We start from the raw sequence: 21036 nt of genomic DNA on the forward strand, positions 1-21036 counted from the left end.
AAAAAAGTGTGAGGGCTCTAAGAGACTTATTGGACACTAATGGACTAAAGTTACTATCCTGGGAAGAAATGCAGACCAAATACTCCATACCCTCAAGCCAGTACCTGCAATATTTGCAGATAAAGACATTCTGCGCAGCCCAATCAAAAACACTGGGCATTGAGGCAGCCATAACTAGGTTTGCAAGTCTGATGAACCAGGCGAATAACATAGACTCCATCTCCACTTTATATAGAAAGCTGATGAATATCAAGTTAGAAGGGGTTGTGCAGACGGTCTTTAGCGAATGGGAGAAACAGTTAGCTGATGACAAACTTACTTTTAACCACCTGCCATCTGGGCCATTTGCCCCCTTCCTGACTAGGCCAAATTTTGCAAAACTGACATATCTCACTTTATGTGGTAATAACTTTGGAACGTCTTTATTTATCCAAGTCATTCAGAGATTTTTTTCTCGTGACACATTGTACTTCATGATAGTCATAAATTTGAGTCAAAATATTTCATCTTTATTTATGAAAAAATCCCAAATTTACCCAAAAATTTGAAAAATTCGCAATTTTCTAAATTTCAATTTCTCTGCTTTTAAAACAGAAAGTGATACCTCATAAAATATTTATTACTTAACATTCCCCATATGTCTACTTTATGTTGGCATCATTTTGGAAATGTTATTTTATTTTTTTAGGACGTTAGAAGGCTTAGAAGTTTAGAAGCAATTCTTCAAATTTTTAAGAAAATTGCCAAAACCCACTTTTTAAGGACCAGTTCAGGTCTGAAGTCACTTTGTGGGGCCTACATAGTGGATACCCCCATAAATGACCCCATTGTAGAAACTACACCGCTCAAGGTATTCAAAACCGATTTTACAACTTTGTTAATCCTTTAGGCGTTCCACAAGAATTTAAGGAAAATGGAGATCAAATTTTTAAGTTTCACTTTTTTGGCAGATTTTCCATTTTAATCAATTTTTTTCTTTAACACATCGATGGTTAACAGCCAAACAAGACTCAATATTTATTACCCAGATTCTGCGGTTTACAGAAACACCCCACATGTGGTCATAAACTGCTGTATGGGCACACGGCAGGGCGCAGAAGAAAAGGAACTCCACATGGTTTTTAGATGCCATGTCCCATTTGAAGCCCCCTGATGCACCCTTACAGTAGAAACTCCCAAGAAGTGACCCCATTTTGGAAACTAGGGGATAAGGTGCCAGTTTTATTAGTACTATTTTTGGGTACATATGATTTTTTGATCATTCATTATAACACTTTATGGGGCAAGGTGACCAAAAATTTGGTTGTTTTAGCACAATTTCTATTTATTTATTTTTACAGCGTTCACCTGAGGGGTTCAGTCAAGTGACATTTTTATAGAGCAGATTGTTACGGACGTGGCGATACCTAATATGTATACTTTTTCTTATTTATTAAAGTTTTACACAATAATAGCATTTTTTAAACAAAAAAATTATGTTTTAATGTGTCCATGTTCTGAGAGCTATATTTTTTTTATTTTTTGAGAGATTTTCTTATGTAGGGGCTCATTTTTTGCGGGATGAGGTGATGGTTTTATTGGTACTATTTTGTGGGACATACGCGTTTTGGATCACTTGGTGTTGCACCTTTTGTGATGCAAGGTGACAAAAATTGCTTGTTTTGACACATTTTTTTTAATTTATTTTTTACGGTGTTCATCTGAGGGGTTAGCTAATGTGATATTTTTATAGAGCTGGTTTTTACGGACGCGTCAATACCTAATATGTATACTTTTTTTATTTGTTTCACTTTAACACAATAATAGCATTTTTGAAACCAAAAAAATGATGTTTTAGTGTCTCCATGTTCTAAGAGCTATAGTTTTTTTATTTTTTGAGAGATTTTCTTATGTAGGGGCTCATTTTTTGCGGGATGAGGTGACGGTTTTATTGGTACCATTTTGTGGGACATACGCATTTTTGATCACTTGGTGTTGCACCTTTTGTGATGCAAGGTGACAAAAATTTCTTGTTTTGACACAGTTTTTTTTTTTTTTTTTTTTACGGTGTTCACCTGAGGGGTTAGGTCATGTGATATTTTTATAGAGCTGGTTTTTACGGATGCGGCAATACCAAATATGTCTATTTTATTTTATTTTTTCTATTTTTAACATTTTTTTTTCATTCCTTACTTGGGGACTTTTTTTTTTTTTACATGTGAAACTTTTTTTTATTTTTTTATTTTCAACCTTTTATTTTTATTTTTTTTATTTTACACTTTTCGTCCCCCATAAGGTCATACAAGACCTCTGGGGGACATTTACTTCACTTTTATTTTATTTTTTCACTGTTGATTTCTCCTGTAACTGAGGCTGACATAGTAGCCCCAGTTACAGGACAAATACACCCCTAGAGAGGCTGTACAGCAGCAATCCAGCGCTGTACAGCCTCAGAGCAGGGCTGATCGAGGTCTCTGAGAGACCTCACACAGCCCCTGCACTCTCCGGTCCCGGCGGTCACATGATCCGGAAGGCAGGGACACCTGGGCACTGTCCCTGCCTCCTCTCTGGGTTGCCCTGCTGTCACTGACAGCGGGCAACCCGATCAGCAGCTGCACGATTAGCGTGCAGCTGCTATTTCTGAAAGGACGTTTTAAAACGTGCTTTCAGAAATAGAGGTCCACCCATAGGACGTTTATATCCTATGGGCGGACGGAAAGTGGTTAAAATACGAGAAGGGATGGATAAAGTAAGATATGCCATCAGTAGTGAGCATTGGAGAGAAACACAGTTTAGAATAATTCATAGGGCAACTTATGCTTATAACTTGTCTTATGACAACGCGTCGGCGCATTACCTGAGACATTGCCCCAAGTGTGATATGTACAAGGCCGACCTTCTGCATGGGATTTGGGGATGTGTTAAGTTGAGAATGTTCTGGGAGCAAGTATGTGCATGTGTCAAAGATATATGGGGAGTTGAAGTTAAGGATGTACCCCAGCAATGCGTGTTTCAGTTCATTCCCAGGGATCAAGAGGACGCTGACTCCCCCATAGTGAGCACCAAAGGGCCACACGTCTTACTGCTTGCGGCAAAAAAATGTATATTGAGGAAATGGCTACAACCCCAGGTGCCTACACTGGATGAGGTCATCGGTACTATGAAAATACTTATGTATATGAATAGATTAGATGCGGAACGTAGTAAGGAAAAATCCACACAGTCCTTTATTCACAAATGGAGACCATTTATTGAACATTCACTCACTACATATGAGATACAGGAGGTTGTGAAACCATTTGTAGATACTACTTGGTATATGAAAGCAAGAGTGGCAGGTAGGTTAGGCAACCTGTTAATATGACTTGAAGTTTCTGGATTATCTGTGGTGCTATTTTTGAGTTTGCTGGTTAAAACTTTTTAATTGGGAAGGGGAAAAGGTGTCAAGAACAACGAATTGGAGATCTTGAGGTTACACCAATATGAAACGAAATAAAATAACTTAATTGTCTTTATCACTATCCGAAATTTCTTAAGGCTACCTTAGTAGAAATCCAGTATTAACAAGGTATTTTCCGGATCTCAACTCGCTTTTCTTGGGGGGATGGAGGGGAGGGTTAGGGGTATAAAAACAAAAAATGAGATCTAGGCAAAAATTTCCTCTGAAGTACAATGCTTTGTATTAATCCTACATCTTTTGATTGTACGTGTCATATTTTTGTATTTTGACAATCATTGTATGTATTTTCTTACTTTCTGTAAAACTTTACTTGATGCCGGATCTGAATAAAAATTTTGAACCAAAAAAATAATCCTGTTAAGGTTCCATTCAGACGTCCATAGTGTTTTGCGGTCCGCAAAACACTGACGCCGCAAATCGCCGGCACTTAATAGATAATTTCTATTCTTGTCTGCAGCTGAGGACAAGAATTGGACATGCTCTATTTTTTTCCGGAGCAAGGGCCAGAAGTTTGGGGCAGTGGACCGGAAATGCGGATGCGGACAGCACACTCTGTGCTGTCCACATCTTTTCTGGCCCCATTGAAAATGAATGGGTCTGCACCTGTTCCACATAATTGTACACAGTGGGACAGGGCTGCTATTAGCAATGTTTTGTCCCATAATTGCCACAGAGTCAGTGCCACTAGGCACTGTAAGGCCCCTTGCAGACGAGCGTGTCCGGATAGGGTCCGGATGCGTTGCGGCAAACCCGCGCGAGTAGGTACCCAATTGCAGTCAGTTTTGACAGCGATTTTTTTCTGTTCAGTTTTTATCGCGCGGGTGCAATGCGTTTTGCAAGCGCATGATAAAAAACTGAATGTGGTACCCAGACCCGAACTTCTTCATTGAAGTTCTGCTTTGGGTTCAAGGTTGTGTAGATTGTATTATTTCCCTTTATAACATGGTTATAAGGGAAAATAATAGCATTCTGAATACAGAATGCATAGTACAATAGGGCTGGAGGGGTTAAAAAAAAAATTAAAAAAAATTAAACTCACCTTAATCCACTTGTTCGCGCAGCCGACATCTCTTCTGTCTTCTTTTTTGAGGAATAGGACCTTTGATGACGTCACTGCGCCCATCACATGGTCCATCACATGATCTTTTACCATGGTGATGGATCATGTGACGGACCATGTGATGAGCGTAGTGACGTCACCACAGGTCCTTTTCCTGCACAGCAAAGATGAAGACGGAAGAGAAGCCGGGCTGCGCGAGCAAGTGGATTAAGGTGAGATAAATTATTTTAAAAAAAAATTTAACCCCTCCAGCCCTATTGTACTATGCATTCTCTATTAGGAATGCTATTATTTTCCCTTATAACCATGTTATAAGGGAAAATAATAATGAACGGGTCCCCATCCCGATCGTCTCCTAGCAACCGTGCGTGAAAATCGCACCGCATCCGCACTTGATTGCGGATGCATGCGATTTTCACGCAGCCCCATTCACTTCTATGGAGCCTGCGTTGCGTGAAAAACGCACAATATAGAACATGCTGCGATTTTCACGCAACGCACAAGTGATGCGTGAAAATCACTGCTCATGTGCACAGCCCCATAGAAATGAATGGGTCCGGATTCAGTGCGGGTGCAATGCGTTCACCTTACGCATTGCACCCGCGCGGAAAACTTGCCCGTGTGAAAGGGGCCTAAGGGTCCATTTACACGTCCGTAGTGTATTGCGGATCCGCAATACACCCGGCTGGCACCCCCATAGAACTGCCTATTCTTGTCCGCAATTACGGACAAGAATAGGACATGCTCTATTTTTTTCTGGAGCTGCGGACTAGAAGATCGGGGCCACGCTCTGGAAATGCGGATGGGGAGAGCACATTGAGAATGAATGGGTCCACACCCATTCCGGATATTGCGGAACGGATGCGGACCCATTCCACGGATGTGTGAATGGAGCCTTAGAGGAGGCAGATGTCAGGGACACTGTAGTGGGTGGGAGATTAGAAGCTGCTAGAGGCTCTATGAGGGGAGTAAACATAAAAGACAAAAGGAGATGGAGAAGATCTGTTATTAGAGGGAGGTTAGCAGCAGATGGCATGGGCTCTTTTATATGAAAGGGGAAAGAAGCAGATGGCATGGACTTAGTTACTGATGGGTGGACAGAAAGAAATTGGAGGAGGACAGAGGGTTCCATGGGCTTTGTGTGGGTGGTGGTGACAAGGTATACAAAAGGTAGCAGGGGCTCTTTTATGAGAAGGGGGCACAGAAACTGGTACAGGTTCTTTGGGTCACAGAAGGTGGCAAGGAGTCTCTGGGGACTTCAGGGAACATAGGAGATGATAGTGGCTGGAGGCCACAGATGGTTGCAGCTATTCTGTGGGGAGAGTAGTAGAGGGGCATACAAGAGAGGTTCTGTGGGGGCCAAGAGGCAGATAATAGTTAACAGCAGGATAGAGGAGGTGGCAGACAGTAAGTGTAATACCTCAGATTCTTTTCTGCTGCAGTATTTTCCCCCGAACTGTCGATGGGAGGCGTGGCTTACTGGAGGTGGGCGTGGCCTGTGAAGTTCTGTCTGCTTGAGCCTGACACAGAGGGTCGGGACATCAGCAGCGTGTGCTCTATTGTGTACAGAATGGGGGGGACGGAGAGGTTCGGATGGGGGCCCTGACTGAGAATAGGGGAAGCAAGCAGGGCCCAGCCAGGTCTCAATGCAGGACAAGTTAGTGTGCCTCAATACCCGATAAACTGTCTGCAGATGTAGGGGGCGGGGCCTTCCATGCGCTCCGGGCCCCCCCATGCCACGGACCCCATAGCAGCTGCGTGGTCTGCCTATATGGTAGGTACGCCACTGATCCACGGTGCTCCCATAACAGTGATGTCCACAGTGCTCCCATAACAGTGACCTCCACAGTGCCCCATGACAGTGACATCCATGGTGCTCCCATAACAGTGACAACCATGGTGCTCCCCCTTGTGCCATCCAGTACTTAATATTTGCCATCCACAGTACCCCCAGTGACATGCACAGCATAGAGATTAGCCTCTGTGGCTGATCTCTATTCTGTCACCTGCACAGCACTTACATTGCGCTGTGCAGGAGTCAGTACAGGCTTCACAAAAAAGCCTGTATGTGGCAGAGAAGGATGGCTGGCGGTCAAGCACATGTGCACTAGCATTCAGCCTAGTGCACTTGTGAAGAGACTGGCTGGCGCTTTCTCCAGCAGGAGGCAGTAACGTCACTTATGATGATTTGTCTCCTGCTGCAGAAAGGAACAGAAGACAGGAAGAGAAGAAGACTGACTTCGGCTAGAAGGGAAGAAAACCCGTCAGGAGTGATCACGTGACCGGGAGGCGGATCTCCGAATGGGCTGCGCTGTGGAAGGTATGTATGAGAGTACTTATCTTCCCTCCACAGGTAGATTTATCAAGCATATTTTGAATTTTGACTGGAGAACCCCATTAATCTTGGAGATTGTACGTTAAGTCAGCATGAGATAAAATATGATCCACCAAGAGAATATGGCTATTTACCTACACAAAGTGGAGAGAACCCCGAATACCAATGGAAATTGAGAACGTGCATATGAACAGATATGATGCTTTTGGAGCAAGCACCCTGAAATGTTTATAAGTTGGATCCTGCCGAAGCAGTAAGCTACCAAGTTTTTTGAATATATGTGAAGCATTGGCTAGAATTTGATGTGTGTTTAGATATTATAGAAGTAATATGATTTTATTTATATGGGGGATATTATGATTATGTAATGCATAAGTAGAGCTTTTTGATAACTTTGATGACCCATATAGATTGAATAATTAGGAGATCAATGTGATTGTTTGAGATGTATTTAAATATACAGGGTATTTACTCACTCTTTTAAGCTTGATAAACATCCGACTATAAATATGGATCAAAACATCACTTGTTACTGCACTCCTTTTTTGGCTTAGATTCCAAGATTTTTCTTTATTGAGTGCTAGTATTGCTATTAATTTTTAGATTAGAGAGGAAGAATGGATTGATTCCATTACACACTTGCACCCATAGAGTAGGAATATGGCAGACGTTTGTAATTACCTGGTACTGTCCATTGCTTCTGCTTTCAAGTAAAGCTTTCACAGTCATATTTTGTACTGGCCACTCTGGTTAACAGAATCTAAGGGAACCCAGGTTTTCATGCTTCGACCACTGTACAGGGATCTGGTCTTCACTGCTATGAGTCAACAGGCTGCATATACAGAGTAGTCACTGACTACTTGTTGGAGCGTGCACGTGGAAAACATAACCAAATTGAGCAAAAGGTAAATACCGGGTAAAACCAAGGAAAATATCTAAGCCAGGCAAGATCCTAAATTATGTCGTAGGCAGAGCAGAGTCAAATCAGAATGGAACTAAGAGTGACAGGATGACAAGCAAATGAAAAGTGAGGCAGTCCAAGGTTAATTCCACATAGATGTCTACAGAACCTGTTCTATTAAACGCTTGTACAAGTAGAGCCCCCCCCCCCCCCCCCCCGACAGAGTGGAGAGGGTGTCAGCAGTAAGTTTGATGTCTCTGAATAATTTGCCCTATTCTCTGATACGTCAGAACAATGACCCAGAAAAAACAGATCCAGTCTGTGGAGCATATGCCTTCACTCGGTCAGCATTTGGTCAGTAATCCACCATCAGTATTGCTAAAGGCAAAAAAAAACAACTGAGTGGATCTAAACCATAGATGACACATGAATGGAATATTTGCATGTCTTCTATGTTTTCTACCCACTCCTGCTTTTGGCTACCAAATCATAAGCCAATACTCATGGGACCATACAGGCCTTAAAGCTGCTAGACAGATAGGATACATTGTGCATCTCATTTTTCCTTCCTTCTGACAGATCAGAAGAAGTGTCAAATAAATGATGATGTCAGCCAGGCCGAAAGCCAAAATAGTGGACTAGTCATAAAGTGGGGAGGGTGGGAACAGCATGAAGTCCACAGAGTGTACCTATGACATAGTGGTGAGGTGAAAGCAGCATGGGGAGACCACAGAGTGGTCCAATTACAGGGTCTGGAGATGGAAGCAATATGAGGAGGCCACCGAGTGGCACACTGACAGAGTCTGGAGGTGGCGGCAGTATGAGGAGGCTACCGAGTGGCACAATGACCGAGTCTGGAGGTGGCAGCAGCAGCATCAGGAGGAGGCCACAGAGTGAGCCAATGGCAGAGTCTGGAGGTAGCGGCAGCATCAGGAGGTGACATGCTGTGGAGGTGGGTGGCAATGCCAGTACCCGCTGAAGATGGTGGGTGAAAGAAGGAGCACTTGGCATCAGATGTGTGGCATCAGGCAGGTAACAGCATCAGAATAGTAGCTGAGGCAGGTAGCTAGAAGAAACCGGTCTCTTTTGTCAAATTGTTGGTGTGGCACCATGGATGATCTAGTCTGATGCATCAGGCATTGGTGTGTGGAAATCCTGGCTGATCCACGCCTGATTCATCTTGATGCAGTGTCCCACTATGTGCTATATGTGGGCACTTTAAACTCTTGCTAAATGTCATATAAAATGTATTGTGGTATCATGCTGTGATTCCCTTTAACAGGCTGGCAGTGTCATTTACCTTTATTCGTACAGTAAATCATACAATAAATCATACAGTAATCTGTGCCGCATCTACAATTCAACATAGTATACAATTGCAGTCTGTTTTAGAGACATTCGATACTACATGTGTGCATCCACTCACTTCCTACCATTTACATTACTCTGTGTCTCCGGACAGTGATCCCTCCAGGCATCCCACTTCAAGTCGTGTTTTTCAACCTGAAAGGTTCGATGAGCTAGAATATATTCATATGATTTAGTGGTATTAACCGCACTAATGATCTCTTGAAGATCAGGAATATTAGTACTTTTCCAATTTCTTGTGATTGCTAATTTAGTAGCTATTAGTAGGTGTAATACTACAGTCCTATATTTAAATGGAATTTTATCTAGCTCCATCAAAAGCAGAGCTAGAGCTGGATCTGGAGGGATCAGATATCCCACAATCCCAGACACCTTAGAAAACACCTGAGACCAGAGAGAATAAATTCCAGGACATTGCCAAAGTATATGCAACAGTGTACCTTTATGTCCACAATTCCTCCAACAGTTTAATATGTTAGTGTTTGGAAAAAACGTGTGTAACCTAACAGGGGTGTAATACCACCTCAACGTTGTTTTGAGAAAAGTTTCTAGATGTGAAGAGCATTTAAGAGTGGAGATAGCAATCTTATTTGCTGCTGACCATTGGGCTATGGAGAAAGTTGTTTTAAGCTGATTCTCCCATGCTAGAAATGGAGTGGTTTTTGAAAACCTATCCTTGTCCCCCAGAAACATATATAGAGGTTTAATCCCTTTGTGAGCGGATCCTTGGATGGACCAATGAACCATCAATTGAGTATGATTCTTGAGGACAAAAGACGGGTTACCTGACAATATATGCCTTATTTTGATATATGAAAACGCTTCCTGTTGAGGGATGTTATGAGATTGCTCAATAACTTTAAAGGTTTTTAATACCGAACCCGACAACAGGTCTGCCACAGTGGAAAGACCACTATTTTTCCACACCTTAACATTTAAATCTGGAACCAGATATTGAAGAGAATCTATAGGGGTTAGGTGTGCCACTGATGATGGGGCTGCTCGACTTAAATCATGATATCTTTTCCACAGAGCCACTGATGTATAGACATAAAAAGCAGGGTGAAGACTTGAATAGCCATCGTGCAACGCTGCCATGAGAAGAGCGCGTAGATTCCGACCTGGAATTTGTGATTGCTCAATATGCACCCAATGTTTTCCTACTTCTCCTCTCCACCAGTCTTTAAGTTGATTAATCCTAGAGGCTAAATAGTAATCAAACAAGGTAGGCAAACCTAGGCCCCCACATTTTTTATGTCTGCACATGATGCTTCTCAATCTAGGTTTAGCTTTATTCCAAATGAAAGCGTTTAGCATCTTGTTAGCTATATAGTTTTCTTTCTGTACTGAAATAGGCCACTGAATGCTTTTTCCACAAATAAGTGCACCAGTGAAATGCGTATATATTATTCTTTTTTTACTGTAATGCGCCCCTATATGTTTTCAACAGAAATAACTGCAGAAGTGAATTGAGCATATATTTTTCTTGTTGGACTGATATAGGCCACTAGACGCTTTCACTAGAAATAACTGTAGAAGTGAAATGCGTATATATATACTTTTCTTGTAGTACTGATATAAAATACTATGGATAATATAATATAAGCCACTAAAGGCTTTTCAACATAGCACTTGCAGCCCAATAACAAAAAGCTGGAATGACAGAGCTGTCTAATGGCCATTTGGATCCCCCAAAAATTTTTCTCTGCACTTGTAAATCGCTTTCCTATCAATGTCCCTAGCGCCTTCTGACATCTCTCCCTGCACTAAGATGCTGTGAAATGATTCCTCCCTATCCTTTCCCTGCACTGATAAATAGTTTTTTCTGTCTTTTTTTTCCCACAATGAGGTTTTTCCAATTGCTGTCCCTAGCGCCTTCACACGTCTGTCCCTGCACTCTGCATAGGGCTGTGACATCACAGGGCTGGCTTGCTACTGATTGGCTGCATGCAGGCATGTCAATCTGGGTGATCCCGCCTTCCCAGAGTTCCTTGCCCCATGTGCTCAGTCCTCACACGTGTAGCCACCATTTTAGGAAAATTGCGATTCGTTACCACAAAGCGTGAGGAAATTCACATTCGTTGTGAATCAAATTTTTCCTGAAATTCGGATCGAATTCCACTTCGTCAGCTTCGATTCGCTCACCTCTAGTCTTCTTCTCTGTCTTCTGACCTGTAAATTGAGAGATTTGTATAAATAAAATTTTAAAAAATTCTGATTTGATTTGTTTAGAATAGATTTGCTCAGGGGCGGACATACCGCCTGTGCAGCTGGTTCAGCTGCACAGGGGCCCAGCAAGGGAGGGGGCCCATCCCAGTGCCAGCAGAGGCGTTTATTTTTTTAAATCTTATCATATTTTTCATTCTCTACTTCTGCCAGCAGGGTAACCTGGGCACCTTGGTGTGGAGGTTGGGAGGGGGAGGAGTTTCGGCGGTGGTTGGTTGGTCAGATGATTAGCACTTACTGTGAATCTGCTCCTGGATTGTGTCTACACTCCATAGCTGAAGGACCTTCGATGACATCATAGTCATGAGATCTTTTCAGCAGTGGAAGTGGATGTAGGACCTGTGATGAGGTCCCCGTCATGTGACCAGTGCAGAAAGAGGCAGCGCTCAGCAGTGGAGACCTGTGATGCCATGGAATGAATGTAAATGTCAGAGAAATGCTGGGAGATGTGGTTCTCCCTATTATACCTCCTCCCTGCTTAGTGGGAGGGAAATATGTTATTTAACTGGGACTGTATGTTAGAGGGACTGAAGGAAGGGGAGGGGTGTCAGTTACATAGGACTGTATGTTATAGAAGACTATAATTTATGGGGGCACTACAGAGATGATTATAACTCGGGGGGTATGGCAGGAGGTATAATTACAGGGGGCACTGCAGGGAACATTATAAATACTGTGGGCAGCGGTGGAGGGCATTACTACTACTGAGGGCTCTATAGAAGTGCCTTATAGATTATAAGAGGTGCCCTATAGAGAGGCTTTATTAGTACTGAGGGCACTGTAGGGAGCCTTATTACCAATGGGGATACTATTTGGGGGTGGCTTCCGCCTGGCAGTGAGCCCGGTGATGTCACTGGCACTAATAAAATGGCTAGGGCAGCGCTAAAGCCACCCATCAGTGCCGGTCTGTGTTGGGCCCATGTAAATTTATGCCTGCATTATTTAGAAAAAAATGAATATTTGAATATATGCAAATGATCCTCTAGAAGCAACAGGGGCGTTACCATTACACCTAGAGGCTCTGCTGTCTCTGCAACTGCCTCTCCCTGTCTACTTTGACAGGGCCTGGCAGTGAAAATGTCATCCCACTGGGCCATGTTAAAGTGCAGAGGGCGCGGCAGTTACAGAGATATAATATAATAATAAAACATCATTTTTCATGTAACAGGTCAGTCCTTTAATTGTCCAAGTGTATGAGAGAGTCCTGAGGGATAGCTGAAGGCCTAGGGAGCATTTTACCATCAGCTATGGACTTCATTGGGGGGAGAAAGCTGGCACTAAAGTGCCTAGGGTAGCATCAAATCTAAATATGGACCTGGCTCCACAGCAGTAGCAGGATGTAGTGTCACACATCACACTGGTCTGTGTAGGAGGAGGAGCGGTGCGGCCAGGAATCTGCTGTGCTCCTCCTCCTACACAGACCAGCAGAGCAATGTGTGACACTACATCCTGCTACTGCTGTGAAGCGCCAGCGGCTGAACTGTGATCATGAGGAACTAGGTGAGTATATTTTTTTAACTTCCTGTGAAGGGGGCACATATCTGACCATTACTACTGTGAGGGGGCACATATCTGGACATAACTACTATGTACTGGCACAAAGGGGGAATAATTACTATGTGGGGGCATTGAGGGTACTGGGTGTGTATAGTTATGCTTTGGGCAGAGTTAGAGGTGTGACCTAGTATGAAAATAATATATATACATATTGTAAACATATTGACAAGATGTTTTTCTATTTGCACATATATGTTTATATTTGTATGTGTGGTTTGGGCGGGGGCCCAGGTACATCTTTTGCACAGGGGCCCTTTGCTGCCTGTGTCTGCCTGTGTGTGACTTTGAATAAAATATGTTAGAAATATTTCAATTACTCGGTTGTAGTAAAAGAGAATCTTGGTATATACTGAGTTTGAGGTGGTGGTGCTCACGTTGTCAGTGAAGTGATTTGTCTCAGGCAAGAATAGGCCCACTCATTCACAGACATCAGATGAATCACACATGAACAATGTTCTCATGGCCATCAACCAATATTCATTAATGGTCTAATCCCTAGTATGAAACAATTATTCTTCATCTAGAAAAGCTGAGCCAATAGCCAAGAGACAATTCATCTACCATTAACTATTTAGTCAGGCTTCCATTAGGTATTCATAGGCGCATCTCCTCAGACCATTGCTTCCCTTTGGAATCAATGCTCTTAGGTTCTGGTCTTAAGTTTTAGCCTGGTGTTAACATTAAGGTTGTATTCACTCAACAAACTAATAAAATCCTTGGGAGGCTTATCCATTGAATCTGTACATCAATATCCCTGTTCTTATGTCTTTGCAGCTTAGCTGATAACGTGCATGTAAAATTTGATCTTCCTGAGCCTCTTGATTTGAAGCTGTGTTTTGAAGCAATGCTGTAAGATTTCCTGCCTCAATTCCAGAATAAGCGTTTTCCTGCATGTCTATAACATCTATTATCCTACCAGTAATAAATAAGTCCTGTATGTTGTCTTTTTGTTTCTGCTCCATATTCACATTTTGGTTCTCACTCCTCCTTTCTCTAGCTGGCCACCATTTACAGAGGCATGCATCAATGTTCAATTATCACTACATTAAAATGGAATTCATGAAGGATCCTCTGCATTCCTCACAGAAGATTTTTCCTGTGAATAAAAAATGAAGTGTTATCCACTTCTAGATTTTCTTCATACTCAGAGGATGTTATAGATATGCATATCAAAAAATATATAACTATCTGGAAGGAGATCTGCTACCGAAACACTTGGGCTCAGGGGAATGGGGCTATGCAGTGGGAAGAAAACACATTCATTATGCAGACTGTTGCTTCAATTCAAACTAAAAATGATATAGGATATAGAAAATGAAACATATAGATGCTAAAGAGATACATAAAAAAAATACTTATAGAGCATTCCCTCTAAAATTAAAAAGGTAGTCTGATTTAAAGAGGATCTTTCACCTGGATATCCTTAATCTAATTATTATCCTACCTTATAGTGTGGCCCCCACTGATGTCTTAGGACTTATTTTTTCTTTTCTACAGAACCCCCGTTCGTCCGCTGTGGTCCCCGTATCTTTTGGCACTCCATATGCTAATGAGGCGACTCGGTTATACTAGGCGTGGACTTGTATTTCTGCTGGGCGCGGTTATCTTCTCCCTGGCTGCGAGCACATCCAATCAGAGCGCCCCGCTCTTAGCCAGGGAGAAGGAGCTCAAGTTCTCGCGGGAGAAGGAGCTCTAATTCTCACGAGAACTTCAGCTCCTTCTCCCTGACTAAGAGCAGGGCGCTCTGATTGGATGCGTTCACAGCCAGGGAGAAGATAACCACGCCCAGGAGAAATACAAGTCCACGCCTAGTATAACCGAGTCGCCTCATTAGCATATGAGGCGCCAAAAGATACGGGGACCACAGCGGACGAACGGGGGTTCTGTAGAAAAGAAAAAATAAGTCCCAAGACATCAGTGGGGGCCACACTATAAGGTAGGATAATAATTAGATTAAGGATATCCAGGTGAAAGGTCCTCTTTAAATCAGACTACCTTTTTAATTTTAGAGGGAATGCTCTATAAGTATTTTTTTTATGTATCTCTTTAGCATCTATATGTTTCATTTTCTATATCCTATATCATTTTTAGTTTGAATTGAAGCAACAGTCTGCATAATGAATGTGTTTTCTTCCCACTGCATAGCCCCATTCCCCTGAGCCCAAGTATTTCGGTAGCAGATCTCCTTCCAGATAGTTATATATTTTTTGATATGCATATCTATAACATCCTCTGAGTATGAAGAAAATCTAGAAGTGGATAACACTTCATTTTTTATTCACAGGAAAAATCTTCTGTGAGGAATGCAGAGGATCCTTTATGAATTCCATGTTGTTAATGCTATAGAGGGAGGGGGGCCGATGGGGGGCGCACACTGTGCCACCAACGATTTATTACAATAGAGGGAGGAGGGGGGGGGGGGGCGCACACTGTGCCACCAACGAATTATTACAATAGAGGGAGGAAGGGCCGCACTGGCCACCAATGATATTCAAACTGGGGAGGGGGGGGGTCTGCCCCCTGCTGCCTGGCAGCCCTGATCTCTTACAGGGGGATATGATAGTACAATTAACCCCTTCAGGTGCGGCACCTGAGGGGTTAATTGTGCTGATCACAGCCCCCTGTAAGAGATCGGATACTGCTAGGCAGCTGGGGGCAGTCATGTACACAGTTTGTAGTATATTCTAACTAGAAGCGTCCCCATCACCATGGGAACGCCTCTGTGTTAGAATATACTGTCGGAAATGAGGTTTCACGATCTAACTCATATCCGACAGTATATTCTAACATAGAGGCGTTCCCATGGTGATGGGGACGCTTCAAGTTAAAATATACCATCGGATTGGAGAAAACTCCGATTCGATGGTATAAAAGGGACTCCAGACTTTACATTGAAAGTCAATGGGGACGGATCCATTTGAAATGGCACCATATTGTGTCAACGTCAAACGGATCCGTCCCCATTGACTTGCATTGTAATTCAGGACGGATCCGTTTGGCTCCGCACGGCCAGGCGGACACCAAAACGACTTTTTTTTCATGTCCGAGGATCCTCCAAAAATCAAGGAAGACCCACGGACGAAAAAACGGTCAAGGATCACGGAAAAACGGGACCCCGTTTTGCGGACCGTGAAAATATACTGTCGTGTGCAATAAGCCTATGCCTTACATTTTTATGAGCTGTCAGGAGTTCACAGGTAAGGGTTACTGACTGAGCTGCTCCCTGTCAGTGTTAGGCAATGAGCAATAGTCTGTAGATGTAGTTTAAGTGAAAGCTGTAAAGGAAAAACTGTTAAACTTTGTAAAAAAAAAGAAGAATTGAAAAAATATTTTTAGCCTAAAATGAATAAAATGCAGTGATATAAAATGCCTCCAAAGGTGTCCCTAGCCTTTAAATAGAAATATGTAACACGTCCGTAAGAATTTCATAAATCTATTCTATTCTGTGACAAAGTAGACATCAGTGCCTATAGAACATTTGCTTTCTTTAATTAGCTTGAACTGTATTGATCAAAGCTAATTGTTGATTGATCTCTATGCTTACTGGACAATTCTGTGCAGCCAGCCAGTCGCAGGGGCAACACGTGAGGTGCACGGTGGACTGATGAGGGGCCAAGTAATAACACACAGTTCATCAGTTTACTCACGGTTAGCAGAAAGCCTCCCTGGGCTGGCAGCACAGTGTTGAGGTGGACAGCACGAAATCCTCCGGGGCATGCTCTGTGGTAGGGAAGCATCAGCCAAGATGGTGGTTGAGGTGCCCTTGATGTTAGGGGTGCTTAGGGTGCTTGTTGCGGCTGAGTCCCTTGATGTTTTTTGTCGTGGCGCCAGTACCGTTATTGGTGGTACAACCAATAGTGGTAATAAGGAGGTAGACAGTGGTAAGGTACAACTCACAACTTTTACTGATGTTGACTTTGGCCGCAGCAGTACAGAATACAGTCTCTTGTTGGTATTAGAGTTAATCTGCGAATCCACTGTTCCTAGGCTTTCTTAGGCTGGATTTGGCTTAGCCGGAAATTTCTGTATCAGTGTAATTTGGTGAGGTTGTCGGAGGCTATGGGATCCTTCACCTGAATATCCAAAGGTCTTTAATGCCTGGTTGATGGCTTTTATCCTTTGGCTGTTAATCCTTTCCTTTGTTTGTTTCTTTCAGGGACTGAACTTTCATTGAGTAGAAGTGCTAGATCTGCCTTCCTTCAAACTCAGCAGAGTAACTTGAGATCAATGGATTATCCTGTCTGATCTCCACACACTGACTCTCTCTTCAACTAACTATGCCTGAACTAGGTATATATAGAACCTAAGTTTTATCCCCATCTAGTGGTGGGATGTATAAATTACACCAGACCAGCCTATGAACAGGGATACCACGGGTATTGCAGTGGAAAAATAACAGACAATATAAAAATGCAGTTTTAAAACTATTTTGCAGTTCCCACGTGTTCCTGAGTGGGACGCTGCATCTGTTTTTTACACTTTGCTAAAATGGAAACCTTTACATGTGCTTCTTCATATATGCAATATGATAATTTCCAAATTAAGTGTGCGACTTGAATGCACGAACAGTTCATGGAGCATTCAACAAACCTGGCCATACAATGCACATACATTTTGTGGATGTACATCTGACTTAATCTAATGAACTACAGTTATTTGTATAAGTGTATTATTTGGAATGGGATTTACTGCCTTAATTATTGATGCAACCAGTATTATGCATGATTCATGAGCTATTCCCATCAGACACCTTAATGTGCTTCCTGAACACAGCTCCATCCATTTTCCAGAACATTTCGGCAGACAGCTATGTTGACACGTGCCATTTATGGTTGACAAAGCTATCATTGTGCTCATGCCATTAAACATTTTCTTCCTTAGGAGGATCTGTAAAACATTGCAGGGTTAACCTGCTTAGTTACAGAGTCTACTGAACAGTTCCTGTCATTTACAGTATAGTATTTCTAAAGAAGTGGACAATAACATAAAAGTAGCGCTAAAGTATGTTCAGACTAAAAGCTTATGGATTTGCTTGCACTTGACGAATTGTGATGACAATTTAAAATTTCCCTTCTGTCATTTTTGTTTCCACACAGAAACAGCAACTTATGTTTTAAAGATATAATGTACTCTTTTTCATACAATCCTTGACAGTTCTCATAAAAACAAACTTCTAGCATACTGCAAAGACAAAAAAACTAAGTTAGTCAGCACATCCCAATGCACAGATAACGCCATGGCTTAAAATGCTAAATCAAACACAACGCAACTGCTCTCAGCAAGCCCATTTGGGAAATTTATCATGAGGGGAATATTTGAAGTCCGTTTTGCTTGAGTCTGTGTTGGTGTACTTTATGCCAAAATTATCTAATGTTGCGTTACATGTTGTTTAATAGATTTCTCCTATTCTTAAACCTAACACTTTTGTCTAGAACTACTACTCCAATTTTCCTACTACTCCCTCCTACACATTCTCCCCCCCCCCATATTTAAAAACTGGAATGAGTGGTGTAAAAATACAAGAAGTCACAAAATGTTTGTGCAAGTATGTCCAAAAAGTCCCAAATGCCTACTTTTATGGCTTTTTGATGCCAGAATTCAGGAATGAAGGCATGATAAATAAGGGCCATAATGTATTAGGTCCTACAACGTACATCTGCATCACTACTCATCTTGGATCAGTATATGGCCTGAAGCATACCCTTCCAAGGTGTTGAGGAAGAAAAGTGAGGTGATACTCATTTCATTAATTTTGTTTGTTCCTGGGGACAAGGGAAGCGTGCCCCGAAGCTGAGCATGCATGTGTTCTCGATAGAAAGAGGAGAGACCTCTGGTGGTGGCTTGCTGTATTTCTTTAAAGGGTTTCTACAGGAATAGTGACTTTTTAGCACAAACAGAAGATTCATACTTACCTGCTCTCTGTTGCTCCAGTCCTCCGCACTGTTTATGTCTATGCTCCAATCCCTGAAATGTTTATATCTGGTGCTGCATGGGCATGGTCACGTGCTCTGCTGCAGCCAACGGCTAGCTTTATTAATGTCATTGCAAACAGCACGTTACTGCTGAAACCAGTCATTGGCTGCAGTGGAACATGTGACAATGCCCAGGCTGCCAATACTGCAGCAACCAGAACATGGACACAGCAGAGACAGCGTGGAGGATCTTAGTGACAGGGAACAGGTAAGTATGAATCTTGTGTTTAGAGAGGCAGGCTGTGGGCACTTGCTAAATACTCAGTATTTCAACAGAACCCCTTCAAGAAAAAAAAGGATTATGGCATCTTGAGTTTATGGAGACCATTGTTAGTTTATATACAAGCATTAGTTTATATACAAGCATAAACCACAAGAAAGGGATGCGAGCAGTCAGACATACGTAGGTTACAGGAGTATAATCTGAACTTTTCATGTAAGGAGTTTATTATGATGTTATTGGACATCATTCTAACTAATAATTATATTTTATATGGAGATATGTTTTTTATACAACTAAGAGCCACTGCCATGGGGTCCAACATAGCCCCAACTTATGCCAACATGTTTTTTTTTATTGTCTTTTATATGTTCACAGGGAGTGAATTATGTATAAGGGACGGGACCTTAAGTTCTGGTGGAACTATACTGGTGCTTCAGGTATGTCCAAGTTCTCCATGGGCGCTAGAACTCTGTAGTTTATAATACTGGGTGGAATGCAGAGTTGTGCATCGGTATGTATGGGATGTGCATTTAGGTATGCCTACTAGCTGCCTCACTCTGTGTTTTCAAAGTTGTGATGGTTAGTAGCACCAGTGGTGACCGGTCAAATTAGTCACCATGATGGGATTGTAACCATGATCTTTTATCCCTCAATTACCCTGAATGATAGATGGTGTTATCTCAGGTAGACATCTCAGGTAGCTGTAACATACAGCGTCCTCACTCCCTATCCGTAAATCTAGCTGTAACACACAGCTGACACACTGCTGCAATGACCAAAATCTGTACTAGCACCAATCTTGGCCGTTTAATCCCTTAAATGCCGCAGTCAGCAGCATGACTCCCTCTCTGTCAGTGTAATACTGACAATACAGTGCATTGCAAAAGATGACTATTGCAATGCACTATATAGCCGTCAGGCCCACTGAATCTTCAAGAACCAAGTGGGACTTGATAAAAAAAAGTGTCAAAATAATAAAGAGTAAAAAAAAACAAAATAAGTAAAAAAATTGATAAAAATAAAATAAATTGATATTTCCCATATCCATTCATTAAAGTAATTAAAAAATTAAAAATAAACTATGCATAATTGGTATTGTTGCATCTATATTGACCTGATCTATGGTACTAATCCCGTGTAGTGAACAGCGTAAAAATAATAAATAAAAACAATGGCGGCATTGCTGTTTTTTTCACCCCCCCTCCACAATTTTGGAGGCAGATTTTGCTAAAATGGTTTTTAGGTACCATTCTGTATTTGAAGCGATGCTGACCTACCCCTACAGTGTAAAACCTCGAAAAGTGACACCATTTTGGAAACTACACCGTTCAAAGAATATATTAAAGGGGGTACTGACCACTTTGACCCCCTAAGCATTTCACGGAAGTTGGAAACACTTGGCTGTAAAAATTAAAGGTTTTGTTTCTTCCAATGTTGCTTTAGCCCCAATATTTTTTTTCCACAAGGGGTAACAGTAGAAAAAGCACCCCATAATTTGTTACCCATTTTCTCCTGTGGTAGTAAACTGCTGTGGGGGCACTTGGCAGGATTCAGAATGGAAGGAGCCATATGGCTTTTGCAGCGCAGATTTTAATGGATAGGTTTATGGGTGTCATTAGTTTTTATTTTTTAAGTGATTGTCTTATGTGGGGACCCGTTTTTTGAGGGATGAGGTGACGGTTTGATTGGTATCATTTTGGGGTACATAAGACTTTTTGATCACTCGATATAAAACTTTTTGTGAGGTAAGGTGAAAAAAATTGCTGTTTTGGCATAATTTTTTAGATTTTTTTTTACAGAATTCACCTGAGGGGGCATATAATGTGATATTTTATAGAGCAGGTTTTTACGGACGCGTCGATACCTAATATGCCTATCATTTTTATTTTTGTTAAGTTTTACACAGTGAAAGCATTGTTGAACTGAATTAAATCTTATTTTTGTGTTGCGATTTT

Source organism: Bufo bufo, chromosome 2 (genome assembly GCF_905171765.1).
Source record: "Bufo bufo chromosome 2, aBufBuf1.1, whole genome shotgun sequence".
NCBI lineage: Eukaryota > Metazoa > Chordata > Amphibia > Anura > Bufonidae > Bufo > Bufo bufo.